General features: G+C 37.7%; 1 non-coding gene across 1 annotated transcript; it reads right to left on the bottom strand.

The window, feature by feature from the left end:
• Positions 1–6503: 6503 nt before the first annotated feature.
• Positions 6504–6607, bottom strand: LOC112774113 (small nucleolar RNA R71). Its single transcript, XR_003188618.1, has one exon. It is a non-coding gene; the product is annotated as a small nucleolar RNA R71 (small nucleolar RNA).
• Between the last annotated feature and the right edge of the window lie 10094 nt (positions 6608–16701).

Below are 16701 nucleotides of genomic sequence, written 5' to 3'. Positions count from 1 at the left end.
TTTAGTTTGCTTAACTATTTAACTTTGCTTATCTGCTACTTGTTCTACTTGCTGTAATTTCTCCTCTATCTGTGTTTTCCTTGCTTGAATTGTATGTGTATGTTTTCTGAGAGACCCCTCTTGGCGGAGTTGTGAGGGGGTATGTTCCACTGGTGATTCAGAGCATTGGAAGAGATAGAAAGTGAAGTGTTAAGTTAAAGTTAGATTTAGAACTTGGATATCTTAGATAACTTACCTAATTTCAGGTTTAGTTGAATCTTTAAGCTGAAATCTGAGTGTTCGAGTTCTAGGAATGCCTCTGGCTTTTTCAGGACCTTTTATATTAACTATGCGGGAACCTTTACCATACTGAGAACCTCTGTTTCTCATTCCATATGTATTTTGTTGTTTTTCAGATGCAGGTCGAGAGGCACCTCGTTGAGCGTCTAGAGACCTTCTGATGCGAAGATTATCGTTGGTAAAGAATTTCAGAAAAATAGTTACGTTGCAAGTATAGTTCTAAACTAACAATGGATCCTCAAATCAAAATTTAATATAGTTTTCACAAAGTTCAACCCCAATAAAGTAACCGAAGTATTCAAACCTCGGGTCGTCTCACAAAGAATGGGCAAACATGTGCATCAATATTGGTTAGAATTCCGGTGTTGGGAGTCATAAACAAGAATTTAAACTACTAAACTTAACATGCAAGAAATCTTAAAAGGGTAAGAAACTAAACCAAACTAAAACAAGAATTAAGTAATTGGGATTTTTGGGGTTTCAAATATGTATAATAAAAGAAACTCTTGGCTAGGCATGGGAATTGGGGCCACCATCCTTGTCTAATAACCATATCTAGACAATTATGAAGAACCAAGCTCATTAAGTCTACCTCTATGCTTGAAGTACGTACAATATCTACTTCAAGATTGAAGTACGTCAAATGGTTTGATCAATTTCAACTCATAAGCCCTAATTCAACTACTAATTGACTTAGTAGCAGATTGGTGTCAATGGGTATCAATTTGACCACAAAGGTTCTCAAATCACCAAATCAATTAGACCCAATGACTCAAGTTCACCCAATCACCTTAACATAGGCCAAGAGTATAGAAAATTACTCCATATTCAAAGGAAACATTTCATCAAATACATGATATGAATTAATAAAAGACATATTCAAATTACAATTTAATTGGAAATCACAGATACCCTCTAACAATTATCAATGGAAAACAACTCAAATAACACTAGCAATCATAGAAAACATCAATGCACTAGTAGAAATTCAAAATCCAAAAAGTTCATAAAATAGGAAGAAAAGAGAAAATAACAAGAAAACATGAATTCAACACAAGATCTAAACAAAATTATAACTTGGGAACTCAAATTTAGTGATTGAAACTAGAAATTAACAAAACCCAATTAATTCCCAAGAGAACATATATAGGCACAAGGGCTAAGGCAATAGCAAATCTAATCCACAATTGAATTGAGTTATTAAATATTTTTATAAACTTGCAAGAAGAGATGATCATAGGTGAAAACATGTAATTGAGCAATCGAACCCTCACCGGATGTGTATCCGCTTTAGTCACTCAAGTGTTTAGGGTTGATTCTCTCAATTCTCCCCTAATCATGCTTTCCAAGATTTGTTCTTCTTCTAACAATTAACAAATATTTCGTGCATGCATATACAATTATCATGAGGTCTTTTCATAGGTTGTAATGGGGTTAGGGTCAAGGTAGGATGCATATTTGGTCAAGTGGACTTGAAATTTGAATCCTTAATAAGCTTAGACTTCCCACCTAACCTATGACATCCTATACAATTTCAAAGCTAACATAACTACCAAATTTTCACTTTTTCACATACTCATGCATTTCCTTTTCATTTCACAACACTTATGCATTGATTCTTATTGAACTTTATTTTGGGGTATTTTGTCCCCTTTTTATTGCTTTTCTCTTTTTCTTCTTTTTTTTCTTTTTTTTCTATTTTTTTCTTTTGTTATATATATATATATTTTTTTTCTTTTTCTTTATCATTCATTTTTTTTCTTTTTTTTTCAAACTAAAATATATATAAGAGCATCAATGCATATGGTTTTACATTTAATTAACACATGAGTATGTACCCAATTCCCAAATATAGAAATACAAAACAAAAACACCCTTTTCTCTCAACCAATGTCCCAAGTTTCCCCACACTTGAATGACACACACACTAGCCAAAGTTAATTAAAAATCCAAATTAAGGACATTTATTATTTTTCACTTCAAGGCTTGTAATGTGCTGAAATTAGGAACAAAGTGGGTTAATCGTAGGCTCAAAGTTGGCTAACAATGGAAGATAAAAGATAAGACTATTTGGGTAAGTGAGCTAAATGAAATGATGGCCTTGATGAGCGGATAATTTATACCCTTTTTGGTATTGTTTTTACATAGTTTTTAGTATGTTTTAGTTACTTTTTATTATATTTTTTATTAGTTTTTACTCAAAAATCATATTTTTGGACTTTACTATGAGTTTGTGTATTTTTCTGTGATTTCAGGTATTTTTTGGCTAAAATTGAGGGACTTGAGCAAAAATCTGATTCAGAGGCTGAAAAAGGACTGCAGATGCTGTTGGATTCTGACATCCTTTCACTTGAAGTGGATTTTCTGGAGCTACAAAAGCCCAATTGGCGCTCTCTTAATTGCATTTAAAAGTAGACATCCTGGGCTTTCCAGAAATATATAATAGTCCATACTTTGCCCGAGATTGGATGGCTCAAACTGGAGTCCGAATCCAGCCTAAAACATCTTGGCGTAAAACGCCCAAACTGGCACCAGAATTGGAGTTAAACGCCCAAACTGGCACCAAACCTGGGATTTAACTCCAGGAACAACCTAAGCACGAAAAAGCTTCAATGTTCAGCCCAAGCACACACCAAGTGGGCCCCCGAAGTGGATTTTTGCACTATCTGCACTTAGTTACTCATTTTCTGTAAACCCTAGGTTACTAGTTTAGAATAAAAACTAATTTTAGAGACTTATTTTACAGTTTTTCATAATCATAGACCATTGTACACGTTTGGAGCCTGGCTTCACAGCCATGCCTAGACATTTTTCACTTATGTATTTTCTACGGTGGAGTTTCTACACCCCATAGATTAAAGTGTGGAGCTCTGCTGTTCTTCATGAATTAATACAAGTACTATTATTTTTCTATCCAATTCACGCCTACTTCTTCTCCAAGATATACTCTCATACTTAATTCAGTTAAGTCAGAATAAAGGGGTGACCCGTGACAATCACCCAATCTTCGTTACTCGCTTAGCCAAGATCGCGTGCCTGACAACCACAAAGCGATCTACATGATGTTCAACGTAGTCATTGGATGACAGCTGGAGTATACTCTCTTGGATATCTAATACACGGACCGAGTCTGTGAGATTAGTATCTTCGTGGTATAGGCTAGAACCATTGGCAGCATTCCTGAGATCCGAAAAGTCTAAACCTTGTCTGTGGTATTCTGAGTAGGATCTGGGAAGGGATGACTGTGACGAGCTTCAAACTGGCGAATGTTGGGCGTAGTAACAGTGTGCAAAAGGACAATGGTCCTATTCCGACGCTAGCGGGAACCGACAGATGATTAGCCGTACGGTAACAGCGCATATGGATTTGTTTTCATTCGAGAGGATCATAAAGCTTGCCATGGAAGGAAGTAACACATGGTTGGAAGAAGGCAATAGGAAAGCAGAGGTTCTGAAGCAACAAAGCATTTCCAGATGCTTATCTGAAATTCCCACCAATGAATTACATAAGTAAATTTATCTTATTTTATATTTTATTTATATTTCAATTATCAAAACCTCATAACCATTTGAATCCGCCTGACTGAGATTTACAAGGATGACCATAGCTTGCTTCAAGCCGACAATCTCCGTGGGATCGACCCTTACTCATGTAAGGTTTATTACTTGGACGACCCAGTGCACTTGCTGGTTAGTTACGCGGAGTTGTGAAGAAGTGTTGAGATCACGTTACGTGTATCAAGTTTTTGGCGCTGTTGTTGGGGAACAAACAATTCGCGTACCAAGTTTTTGGCGCCGTTGCCAGGATTGTTCGAGTTTGGACAACTGATGGTTCATCTTGTTGCTCAGATTAGGTAATTTTATTTTATTTTTAAGATTTTTATTTTCGAAAAATAATTCAAAAAAAAAATTTTCTTCAGAATTTTTAAGAATGAATTCTAGAGATTAATGAGATATGTTGAAGCCTGGCTGGCTGTTAAGCCATGTCTAATCTTTTGGACTGAGGCTTCCACTTATCATCGCAAGAGCCTTTGGATTCCCATCTAATTGGCTGTTGTATGTCTGATTTGTATGCTGAAGGTTGGCTGGCCATTTGGCCATGTCTAATCTTTTGGAACGAAGCTTTCAAATAAAGCTTGGCTGGCTATTTAGCCATGTCTAAATTTTTGGACCGAAACTTTAGACTAACATTGCATGAATCCTGGAATTCTTATTAAAAATTTTGAAATTTTTTATTTTCTTGTTCCAAAATAATTTTCGAAAAATTACAAAAAAAATTAATAAAATCATAAAAACAAAAAATTTTATGTTTCTTGTTTGAGTCTTGTGTCAAATTTTAAGTTTGGTGTCAATTGCATATTTTAATTTTTTCTCAAAAATTTTTGAAGAACACATGCATTGAGTTTCTTCATGATCTTCAAGTTGTTCTTGATGAATTTCTTTGTTTGATCTTTAAATTTTTTTTTTTGGTGTCTTTTCTTATTTTTCATATGCATTTTTTGAATTATTAGTGTCTATAGTTTAAAAATTTTTAAGTTTGGTGTCTTGCATGTCTTTCTTTTCTTAAAATTCTTTAAAATTATGTTCTTGATGTTCATCATGATCTTCAAAGTGTTCTTGGTATTCATCTTGACATTCAAAGTGTTCTTTCATGCATTATTAGTTTTGATCTTAATTTCTTGTGTTTTGCATCATTTTTATGTTTTTCTCTCTCCTCACTAAAAATTCAAAAATAAAAAAAATATCTTTCCCTTATTTCACTCATAAATTTCGATAATTTGAATTGATTTAGTCATAAAGTTTTAAAATTTAGTTGTTTCTTGTTAATCAAGTCAAAGTTTCAAATTAAAAATTCTATCTTTTTCAAATCCTTTTCAAAAATAAAATCTTTTTCAATTTTCTTCTCAATATTTTCGAAAATTTCATAATTGAATTTCAAAATCTTTTTCTTATTTTTATTTCATATTTTCAAAATTAATTGCTAACATTTAATATTTAGATTCAAAAAAATTTTTCAAGTTGTTACTTGCCTATTAAGAAAGGATCAATCTTTAAATTCTAGAATCATATCTTTTAGTTTCTTGTTAGTCAAGTAATCAACTTTAATTTTCAAAATCAAATCTTTTTAATTTCCTTTTCAAATCTTTCTTTAAATAAATTTCAATCATATCTTTTTCAAAATCAATTTCAAAGTCTTTTCTAACTTTTTATCTTTTCAAAATTGCTTTTCAAATCTTTTCAATTAACCACTTGACTTTTTGTTTATTTTACTATTTCTTATCTTTTTCAAAACCACCTAACTACTTCTCTCTCTCCAATTTTCGAAAATCACTAACCACTTTTTCAAAAATCTTTTTAATTAATTAATTTATTTAGTTTTCAAATTTTACTTTATTTCTTCTCTTAATTTTCGAATACTAACTAATAATTAAAATAAAAATAAAAATATTTTTCTTTTCTATTTAATTAAATTTGAATTCTCTCTCTCTCATCTCTTTCTATTTATTTATTTGTTTACTAACACTTCTCTTCTTCTTATAATTCGAACACTCTCTCCCTCTCTGTGTTCGAATTCTTCATCTTCTCTCTTCTTCATTCTACTCTTCTATTCTTCTACTCACATAAAGGAATCTCTATACTGTGACATAGAGGATTCCTATTCTTTTTTGTTCTCTTCTTTTTCATATGAGCAGGAGCAAGGATAAGAACATTCTTGTTGAAGCTGATCCGGAACCTGAAAGGACTCTAAAGAGAAAGCTAAGAGAAGCTAAGGCACAACACTTTGGAGAGGACCTGACAGAATTTTTCAAAAAAGAAGAAGAGATGGCCAAACCCAATAACAATGGTGGAGATGCAAGGAAGATGCTTGGTGACTTTATTGCACCCTCTTCTAACTTCTGTGGAAGGAGCATCTCAATTCCTGCAATTAGAGCAAACAACTTTGAGCTTAAACCTCAATTAGTTTCTCTGATGCAACAGAATTGCAAGTTTCATGGACTTCCATTGGAAGATCTTCATCAATTCTTAGCTGAATTCTTGCAAATTTGTGACACTGTTAAGACCAATGGGGTTAATCCTGAGGTCTACAGACTTATGCTTTTCCCCTTTGCTATAAGAAACAGAGCTAGAACATGGTTGGACTCACAACCTAAAGATAGCCTGAACTCTTGGGAAAAGCTGGTCATTGCTTTCTTGGCCAAATTCTTTCCACCTCAAAAGTTGAGCAAGCTTAGAGTGGAAGTCCAAACCTTCATACAGAAGGAAGGTGAATCCCTCTATGAAGCTTGGGAAAGATACAAGCAATTGATCAGAAGGTGTCCTTCTGACATGTTTTCAGAATGGAGCATCATATGTATATTCTATGATGGTCTGTCTTAATTGTCCAAGATGTCATTGGACCATTCTGCTGGAGGATCTCTTCATCTGAAGAAGACGCCTGCAGAAGCCCAGGAACTCATTGAAATGATTGCAAATAACCAGTTCATGTACACTTCTGAAAGGAATCCTGTGAATAATGGGACAACTCAGAAGAAAGGAATTCTTGAGATTGATACTCTGAATGCCATATTGGCTCAACAAAATATTGACTCAGTAATTCAATATGATTTCTCAGAGTCTGACTGAAATATAAGCTGCATCAGGCAGTACTAAAGAAGCCTCCCCTGAAGGAGAAGCTTATGATCCTGAGAATCCTGGAATGGAAGAGGTGGATTATATGGGAGAATCCTATGGAAACACCTATAATCCTTCATGGAGGAATCATCCTAATCTCTCATGGAAGAATCAACAGAAGCCTAACCAAAGCTTCAATAATAATAATGGTGGAAGAAACAGGTTTGGCAATAGCAAACCTTTTCCATCATCTTCTTAGCAACAGATAGAGAATTCTAAGCAGAGCTATTCTGACTTAGCAACTGTAGTCTCTGATCTATCTAAGACCACTCTCAGCTTCATGACTGAAGCAAGGTCCTCCATTAGAAATTTAGAGGCACAAGTGGGTCAGCTGAGTAAAAGAGTCACTGAAATTCCTCCTAGTACTCTCCCAAGCAATACAGAAGAAAATCCAAAAAGAGAATGCAAGGCCATAACTTTAACCAACATGGTCGAACCTGGAGAGGAAGAAAAGGCAGTGATTTCCAATGAGGAAGACCTCAAGGGACGTCCACTGGCCACTAAGGAGTTCCCTATTGAGGAACCAAAGGAATCTAAGGCTCATATAGAGACCATAGAGATTCCACTAAACTTACTGTTGCCATTCATGAGCTCTGATGAGTATTCTTCCTCTGAAGAGGATGAAGATATTATTGAAGAGCAAGTTGCTCAATATCTAAGAGCAATCATGAAGCTGAATGCCAAGCTATTTGGTAATGAGACTTGGGAGGATGAACCCCCATTGCTCATCAATGAACTAAATGATCTGGTTCAACTGAAATTACCTCAGAAGAAACAAAATCTTGGAAAGTTCTTAATACCTTGTACCATAAGCACCATGACCTTTGAGAAGGCTCTGTGTGACCTAGGGTCAGGGATAAACCTCATGCCCCTCTCTGTAATAGAGAAACTAGGGATCTTTGAGGTGCAAGCTGCAAGAATCTCACTAGAGATGGCAGACAATTCAAGGAAACAGGCTTATGGACTTGTAGAGGATGTCTTGGTGAAGGTTGAAGGCCTGTACATCCCTACTGATTTCATAATCCTAGACAGTGGGAAGGATGAGGATGAATCCATCATCCTAGGGAGACCCTTCCTAGCCACAGTAAGAGCTGTGATTGATGTGGACAGAGGAGAGCTATTCCTTCAATTGAATGAGGACTACCTTGTGTTTAAGGCTCAAGGATCTTCTTCTGTAACCATGGAGAGGAAGCATGAAAAGCTTCTCTCAATACAGAGTCAAACAGAGCCCCCACACTCAACTTCTAAGTTTGGTGTTGGGAGGCCATCATTAAGCTCTAAATCTCTGTGAAGCTCTCTAAGAGCTCACTGTCAAGCTATTGACATTAAAGAAGCACTTGTTGGGAGGCAACCCAATGCTATTTAATTATATTTATTTGTTTTTCATTGTTATTTTATGTTTTCTTTAGGTTGATGATCATGTGAAGTCACAAAAACAACTGAAAAATAAAAAAACAGAATGAAAAATATCATCAAAAATAGCACACCCTGGAGGACAAGCTTACTGGTATTTAAACGCCAGTAAGGATAGCAGAATGGGTGTTTAACGCCCAGCCTGGCAGCATTCTGGGCGTTAAACGCCAGAATGGGCAGCACTCTGGGCGTTTAATGCTAGAAAGGGTTGTCTGGCATCTGGTTGGCGTTAAACGCCAGAAATGGGCATCTGGATGGCGTTTAACGCCAGAAATGGGCAGCAGACTGGCGTTTAATGCCAGGAAAGGTAGCAGAGCTGGCGTTAAACGCCAGATTTGGCACACAATGGGCGTTAGAACACCAGAATGGTGCAAGGACTCAAATTCCTTGACACCTCAGGATCTGTGGGCTAGTGCACGAAATTGTGATTCACACTTTTCACAACTCCGCACAACTAACCAGCAAGTACACTGGGTCGTCCAAGTAATACCTTACGTGAGTAAGGGTCGATCCCACGGAGATTTTTGGCTTGAAGCAATCTATGGTTACCTTGTAAATCTTAGTCAGGAGATTAATTACGATTATCAGTTTGAATTGCGAAAAATAAAAGAGCATGAAGTAAATACTTGTTATGCAGTAATGGAGAATATGTTGGAGTTTTGGAGATGCTTTGTCTTCTGAATCTCTGCTTTCCCCCTATCTTCTTCTTCACGCACGCAAGGTTCCTCCTATGGCAAGCTGTGTGTTGGTGGATCACCGTTGTCAATGGCTACCATCCGTCTTCTCAGTGAAAATGGTCCAGGTGCGCTGTCACCGTCTGGCTAATCATCTGTCGGTTCTCACTCATGCTGGAATATGATCCGTTGGTCCTTTTGCATCTGTCACTACGCCCAACCTTTGTGAGTTTGAAGCTCGTCACAGTCATTCAATCGCTGAATCCTACTCGGAATACCATAGACAAGGTTTAGACTTTCTGGATTCTCAAGAATGCTGCCAATGGATTCTAGCTTATACCACGAAGATTCTGATTAAGGAATCCAAGAGATACTTATTCAATCTAATGTAAAACAGAGGTGGTTGTCATGCATGCGTTCATAGGTTGAGAATGGTGATGAGTGTCACAGATCATCACATTCATCATATTGAAGTGCGAATAAATATCTTAGATAGAAACAAGCGTGTTTGAATGGAAAATAGAAGTAATTGTATTAATTCATTGAGACACAGCAGAGCTCCTCACCCCCAACAATGGAGTTTAGAGACTCATGCCGTCAAGGAGTACAAAGTTCAGATCTAAAATGTCATGAGGTACAAAATAATCCTCTAAAAGTTGTTTAAATAGTAAGCTAGTAATCTAGGTTTGCAGAGAATGAGTAAACTATGATAGATAGTGCAAAAATCCACTTCTGGGGCCCACTTGGTGTGTGCTGGGGCTGAGAATTAAGCTTTACACGTGCTTAGGCTGTTTCTGGAGTTAAACGCCAGGTTGTAACCTGTTTTGGGCGTTTAACTCCAACTTGTAACCTGTTTCTAGCGTTTAACGCCAGATAGCAACATGGAACTGGCGTTGAACGCCAGTTTACGTCGTCTATCCTTGAGCAAAATATGGATTATTATATATTGCTGGAAAGTTATGGATGTCTACTTTCCAACGCAATTGGGAGCGCGCCAATTGGACTCATGTAGCTCCAGAAAATTCATTCCGAGTGCAGAGAGGTCAGAATCCAACAGCATCAGCAGTCCTTTTTCAGCCTGAATCAGATTTTTGCTCAGCTCCCTCAATTTCAGCCAGAAAATACCTGAAATTACAAAAAAATACACAAACTCATAGTAAAGTCCAGAAATATGAATTTTTCCTAGAAATTAATGAAAATATACTAAAAACTAACTAAAACATACTAAAAACTACATGAAATTAACCCCAAAAAGCGTATAAAATATCCGCTCATCACAACACCAAACTTAAATTGTTGCTTGTCCCCAAGCAACTAGACAAATAAAATAGAATACAAATAAGTCAAGAAGCAATAATATCTCAGAGTTTTTTGAGTGAAGCTCAGATTCTAATTAGATGAGTGGGACTAGTAGCTTTTTGCTTCTGAACAGTTTTGGCATCTCACTTTATCCATTGAAGCTCATAATGATTGGCATCTATAGGAACTTAGAATTTAGATAGTGTTATTGATTCTCCTAGTTCGGTATATTGATTACAGCTACTTTATGAGTCTTGGCCGTGGCCCTAAGCACTTTGTTTTCCAGTATTACCATCGGATACATAAATGCCACAGACACATAATTGGGTGAACTTTTTCAGATTGTGACTCAGCTTTGCTAAAGTCCCCAGTTAGAGGTGTCCAGGGTTCTTAAGCACACTCTTCTTTTTGCTTTGGACCTTGACTTTAACCGCTCAGTCTCAAGTTTTCACTTGACACCTTCACGCCACATGCACATGGTTAGGGACAGGTTGGTTTAGCCGCTTAGGCCAGGATTTGATTCCTTTAGGCCCTCCTATCCAATGATGCTCAAAGCCTTGGATCCTTTTTATTACCCTTGCCTTTTGGTTTTAAGGGCTATTGGCTTTTTCTACTTGCTTTCTCTTTTTCTTTTTCTTTTTCTTTTATTTTTGCCATTTTTTTTCTGCAAGCTTTTGTATTCACTGCTTTTTCTTGCTTCAAGAATCATTTTTTTATTTTTCAGATTATCAAATAACATTTCTCCTTTTTTATCATTCTTTCAAGAGCCAACATATTTAACATTCATAAACATCAACTTTAGAAGACATATGCACTGTTCAAGCATTCATTCAGAAGACAAAAAGCATTGCCACCACATGTAAATAATTAGAATTTTTCTTATTAAAAACTCGAAAAATATTGCCTCCTTATTCTAAAGAAAATCTACTATTTTATTTATGTTTAATGATGATGAGAAAAATAAATTATAGCTTAATTGGAGATAAAATCAAAATATAGATACTAATTACTACTACTCATATATAACTTCTAAGGTAAAACTCAAATAAGAACAATTATCACAGAGTTAAGGCTAAGATTAGAACTCAACAACCTTGAGTTTGGGAGGTGGATGCCTCTTTAGTCTGTGGAGTGCTTGGCCCTTCAAGAGATAGTTTCTGACGCTTTAATTCCTTCAGTTCACGCCCTTGCTCTTCTTGTTCTCTAAGCAATTTGCAGAGCATGCTGTTTTGATTTTGCTGTTCTTCCTTCAGTTGATCCACAGCTTCTTGCAACTTGGTGACAGATGCTTCTAGGCACTCCCAGTATTCAATTTGAGGGATTTCTGGGAAGAACTCCTCTGCTTTTCTCTTGATGGGGTCATCCTACACTTGTTGTCCTTCCATAGACTTTTTGGTGATTGGTTGCTCAACTGAGATATACTTATCTACTCCCATCTTTATCCCAGCATCTTTACATAACAGAGAAACTAAGCTTGGATAGGCCAATTTGGCATCTTTGGAGTTCTTGTTTGCAATTTTGTAAAGCTCACAAGCAATCAGCTGATGAACTTCCACTTCTTTTTCCAGCATAATGCAATGAATCATCACTGCTCTTCTGATGGTGACTTCAGAGCGGTTGCTAGTGGGCAGTATAGAGCGCCCAATGAAGTCCAGCCAGCCTCTGGCGACTGGTTTGAGATCTCCTCTTTTGAGTTGGTTTGGAGAACCCTTTGTGTTGGTTGTCCATTTAGCTCCAGGGAGGCATATGTCCTCTAGAATTTTGTCCAGGCTCAGGTTTGATCTCATCATTCTCCTATTGAAGGAATCTGGGTCATCTTGCAGTTGAGGTAGCTTGAAGATCTCCCTTATTTTGTCAGGGTGGGTGTGAACAATCTTCCCTCTGACCAGAGTTCTATAGTCATAGAATGCGGTTCCAGCTATTCTCTGCCTGTCCGTCTGCCACAGATTAGCGTAGAATTCCTGAACCATGTTTCTTCCCACCTTTGTTTCAGGATTAGCTAGGACTTCCCAGCTCCTGTTTCGGATTTGCTCTTAGATCTCTGAATATTCATCTCCTTTCAGATCGAATTTAACTTCCGGGATCACTGATCTTAGACTCATTATTTTGTGAAAATGGTCTGAATATTCTTTGGTTATGAACTTCCCTTGATTCCAAAGTGGTTTTGGAATATTCTCTTTCTTACCTCTGGAGTCGGTTTGTTTTCCCTTAGGAGCCATGATCTCAGTGGGTATTGGTTTAGTGATCACGGATAAACACACCAAACTTAAAGGTTTGCTTGTCCTCAAGCAAAAGAAAGGAAAGGAAAGGGAAAGAGGGAGAGCCAAGCGCAACTTGTGGAGGAGAGGGGGAGAGGCCGAACCAATGTTTAAAGGGAAGGGGGTGGGTTTCGAAAATTATTTGAAAAAGATATGATAGAAAAAGTGATTTGGAAAAGATAAGTATGATAGGAAAAGATGTGATTTAAAATTGAAAAGATATGAAAGATATGAAAGATATTTGAAAAAGATAAATTTGGATTTTGAAAAAGATGATGTGAAGATTTGAAAAAGATATTGATGAGTTGAAAAGATTTTAGAAGGAAAAGAGATAGATTTGTTTTGAAAAGGATTTGAAAATAATTTAAAGAGGAAAAAGGGTTTATGAATTAAGATACATTTAATATTTTTTTGAAAAAGGATTTGAAAAATTAGGATTTGTAACATGTTTGTGCAAAAAATCATGAATTGAAACATAAAAAATGGAAAAAATTTGAATTGAAAACGAAATTGCCTACTCCCCACAATCCTGGCATTAAACGCCTAACTGCTGCATGTTTTGGGCGTTTAACGCCCAGTTGGTGCTTGGTTTGGGCGTTTAACTCCCAGCTGTTGCTTCTAGCTGGCGTTAAACGCCAGAAATCCCTTTGTCACTGGGCGTTTTTCTGAACGCCCAGGATGTTGTAAATCTGGCATTAAACGCCCAGAAGCTGCTTCTTTCTGGCGTTTAACGCCCAGATGGCTATCTTTACTGGCGTTAAACGCCCAGTAGATGCTCCTTTTGGGCGTTTAACGCCCAATTGTGCCTCTTACTGGCATTTTCTTGCCAGTGAGCTCCTTTTTCTTATTTTGTGCTCTGAATTCTTCTGTAACCCTGTGGACTTATCCAATTGATTCTTTACCTTGTTAATATTAAGCTCATATATTTCAAAAATAAATAAAATGAAGAATAAAATAAATAAAATAACAGAAAAAGTTTTGCTAATGGCTGGGTTACCTCCCAGCAAGCGCTTCTTTATTGTCTTTAGCTGGACCTTGCTGAGCTTTTAATCTAGCCTCAGCCTTGAGCATTCTTGCTCAACATTGCCTTCAAGATAGTGCTTGATTCTCTGTCCATTAACAATGAACTTCTTATCAGAATCAATGTCTTGAAGCTCCACATAACAATATGGTGATACACTTGTAATCACATATGGTCCCTTCCATCGGGATTTCAGTTTCCCGGGGAATAGCCTGAGCCTAGAGTTAAACAACAGAACCTTTTGTCCTGGTTTAAAGACTCTAGATGACAGCTTTTTGTCATGCCACCTTTTTTATTTCTCTTTATAAAGCTTGGCATTTTCGAAAGCAGTGAATCTGAATTCCTCTAGCTCATTCAGCTGGAGAAATCTTTTTTCTCCAGCTAATTTGGCATCAAAGTTTAGGAATCTGGTTGCCCAGTAGGCCTTATGTTCCATTTCCACGGGCAGATGACAGGCCTTACCATACACAAGCTGGTATGGATAGGTCCCTATAGGAGTCTTGAATGCTGTTCTGTAAGCCCACAGAGCATCATCCAAGCTTCTTGCCCAATCCTTTCTACGGGTACTTACAGTCCGTTCTAGGATTCTTTTTAGTTCTCTATTAGAAACTTCAGCTTGCCCATTTGTCTGTGGATGATATGGAGTCGCCACCTTGTGGCGAATCCCATACCGGACCATGGCAGAGTAAAGTTGTTTGTTGCAGAAGTGAGTGCCCCCATCACTAATTAGTACTCTAGGGACACCAAACCTGCTGAAGATATATTTCTGGAGGAACTTCAGCACTGTTTTAGTATCATTGGTGGGTGTGGCAACGGCCTCTACCCATTTTGATACATAGTCGACTGCCACCAAAATATAAGTGTTTGAGTATGATGGTGGGAAAGGTCCCATGAAGTCAATTTCCCATACATCAAACAACTCAATCTCCAAGATTCCCTGTTGAGGCATGGCGTAACCATGAGGTAGATTACCCACTCTTTGGCAGCTGTCACAGTTACGTACAAACTCTCGGAAATCCCTATAGAGTGTAGGCCAGTAGAAGCCACATTGAAGGACCTTGGTGGCTGTTCGCTCACCTTCGAAATGGCCTCCATATTGTGATCCATGCCAATTCCATAAGATCCTCTGTGCTTCTTCTCTAGGCACACACCTACGGATTATTCCGTCTGCACATCTCTTAAAGAGATAGGGTTCATCCCACAAGTAGTACTTTGCATCAGTAATTAATTTTTTCTTTTGTTGCCTGCTGTACTCCTTGGGTATGAACCTTGCAGCTTTATAGTTTGCAATGTTTGCAAACCATAGTGTTTCCTGAATGGCAAATAAATGCTCATCCGGAAAGGTCTCAGAGATCTTAATAGAGGGGGGAAACTCCCCTTCTGCTGGTTCTATCCGGAAAAGATGATCAGCCACTTGGTTCTCTGTCCCTTTTCTGTCTCTTATTTCTATATCAAACTCTTGCAGAAGCAACACCCATCTTATGAGCCTGGGTTTTGAATCCTGCTTTGTGAGTAGATATTTAAGAGCAGCATGGTCAGTGTACACAATCACTTTTGATCCTACTAAGTATGATCTAAACTTGTCAATGGCATAAACCACTGCAAGAAATTCTTTTTCTGTGGTTGTGTAATTTTTCTGGGCATCATTTAAAACACGGCTAGCATAATAAATGACATGTAGAAGCTTGTCATGCCTCTGCCCCAGTACTGCACCAATGGCGTGGTTACTAGCATCACACATTAGTTCAAATGGTAAAGACCGGTCTGGTGCAGAAATAACTGGTGCTGTGACCAGCTTAGCTTTCAGAGTCTCAAACGCCTGTAGACACTCTGTGTCAAACACGAATGGCGTGTCAGCAGCTAGCAGATTGCTCAGGGGTTTTGCAATTTTTGAAAAATCCTTTATAAACCTCCTGTAGAATCCTGCATGCCCCAGAAAACTTCTGATTGCCTTAACATTAGCAGGTGGTGGTAATTTTTCAATTACTTTCACTTTAGCTTGATCCACCTCTATTCCCTTGTTTGAAATTTTATGCCCAAGGACAATTCCTTCTGTCACCATAAAGTGACATTTTTCCCAGTTTAAAACTAGGTTGGTCTCTTGGCATCTTTTCAGAACAAGTGCTAAATGGTCAAGGCATGAGATGAATGAGTCTCCAAATACTGAAAATTCATCCATGAAGACTTCCAGAAACTTCTCTACCATATCAGAGAAGATAGAGAACATGCACCTCTGAAAGGTTGCAGGTGCATTACACAGACCAAAAGGCATTCTTCTGTAAGCAAATACTCCAGAAGGATATGTGAATGCTATTTTCTCTTGGTCCTGAGGATCTACTGCAATTTGGTTGTAACCTGAATAGCCATTCAAAAAGCAGTAATATTCATGACCTGCTAGTCTCTCTAGCATCTGGTCTATGAATGGTAAAGAAAAATGATCCTTTCTGGTGGCTGTATTGAGCCTTCTGTAGTCAATACACATGTGCCGCCCTGTAACTGTTCTTGTAGGAACCAGTTTATTTTTTTCATTATGAACCACTGTCATGCCTCCCTTCTTGGGAACAACTTGAACAGGGCTCACCCAGGGGCTATCAGAAATAGGATAAATAATCCCATCCTTCAGTAATTTGGTGACCTCTTTCTGCACCACTTCCTTCATGGCTGGATTTAGCCGCCTCTGTAGTTGAACCACTGGCTTAGCATCATCCTCCAATAGGATTTTGTGCATGCATCTAGCTGGGCTTATGCCCTTAAGGTCACTTATGGACCACCCAAGAGCTGTCTTGTGTGTCCTTAGCACTTGAATTAGTGCTTCCTCTTCCAGTGGATTTAAAGCAGAGCTTATGATCATTGGAAAAGTGTCACCTTCTCCCAGAAATGCATATTTTAGGGATGGTGGTAATGGCTTGAGCTCGGGTTTAGGAGGTTTCTCCTCTTCTTGAGGAAGTCTCAGAGGCTCTTTCAATTCCTCTGAACCCTCCAAATCAGGCTGAACATCTTAAAAGATGTCTTCCAGCTCTGATTCGAGACTCTCAGCCATGTTGACCTCCTCTACCAAAGAGTCAATGAGATCAACTTTTATGCAG

This window comes from Arachis hypogaea, chromosome 18, assembly GCF_003086295.3.
Source record: "Arachis hypogaea cultivar Tifrunner chromosome 18, arahy.Tifrunner.gnm2.J5K5, whole genome shotgun sequence".
In the NCBI taxonomy this organism is placed as follows: domain Eukaryota; kingdom Viridiplantae; phylum Streptophyta; class Magnoliopsida; order Fabales; family Fabaceae; genus Arachis; species Arachis hypogaea.
The sequence above is the reverse complement of the archived record's forward strand: the minus strand, read 5'-3'. Positions and strand labels throughout refer to the sequence as shown.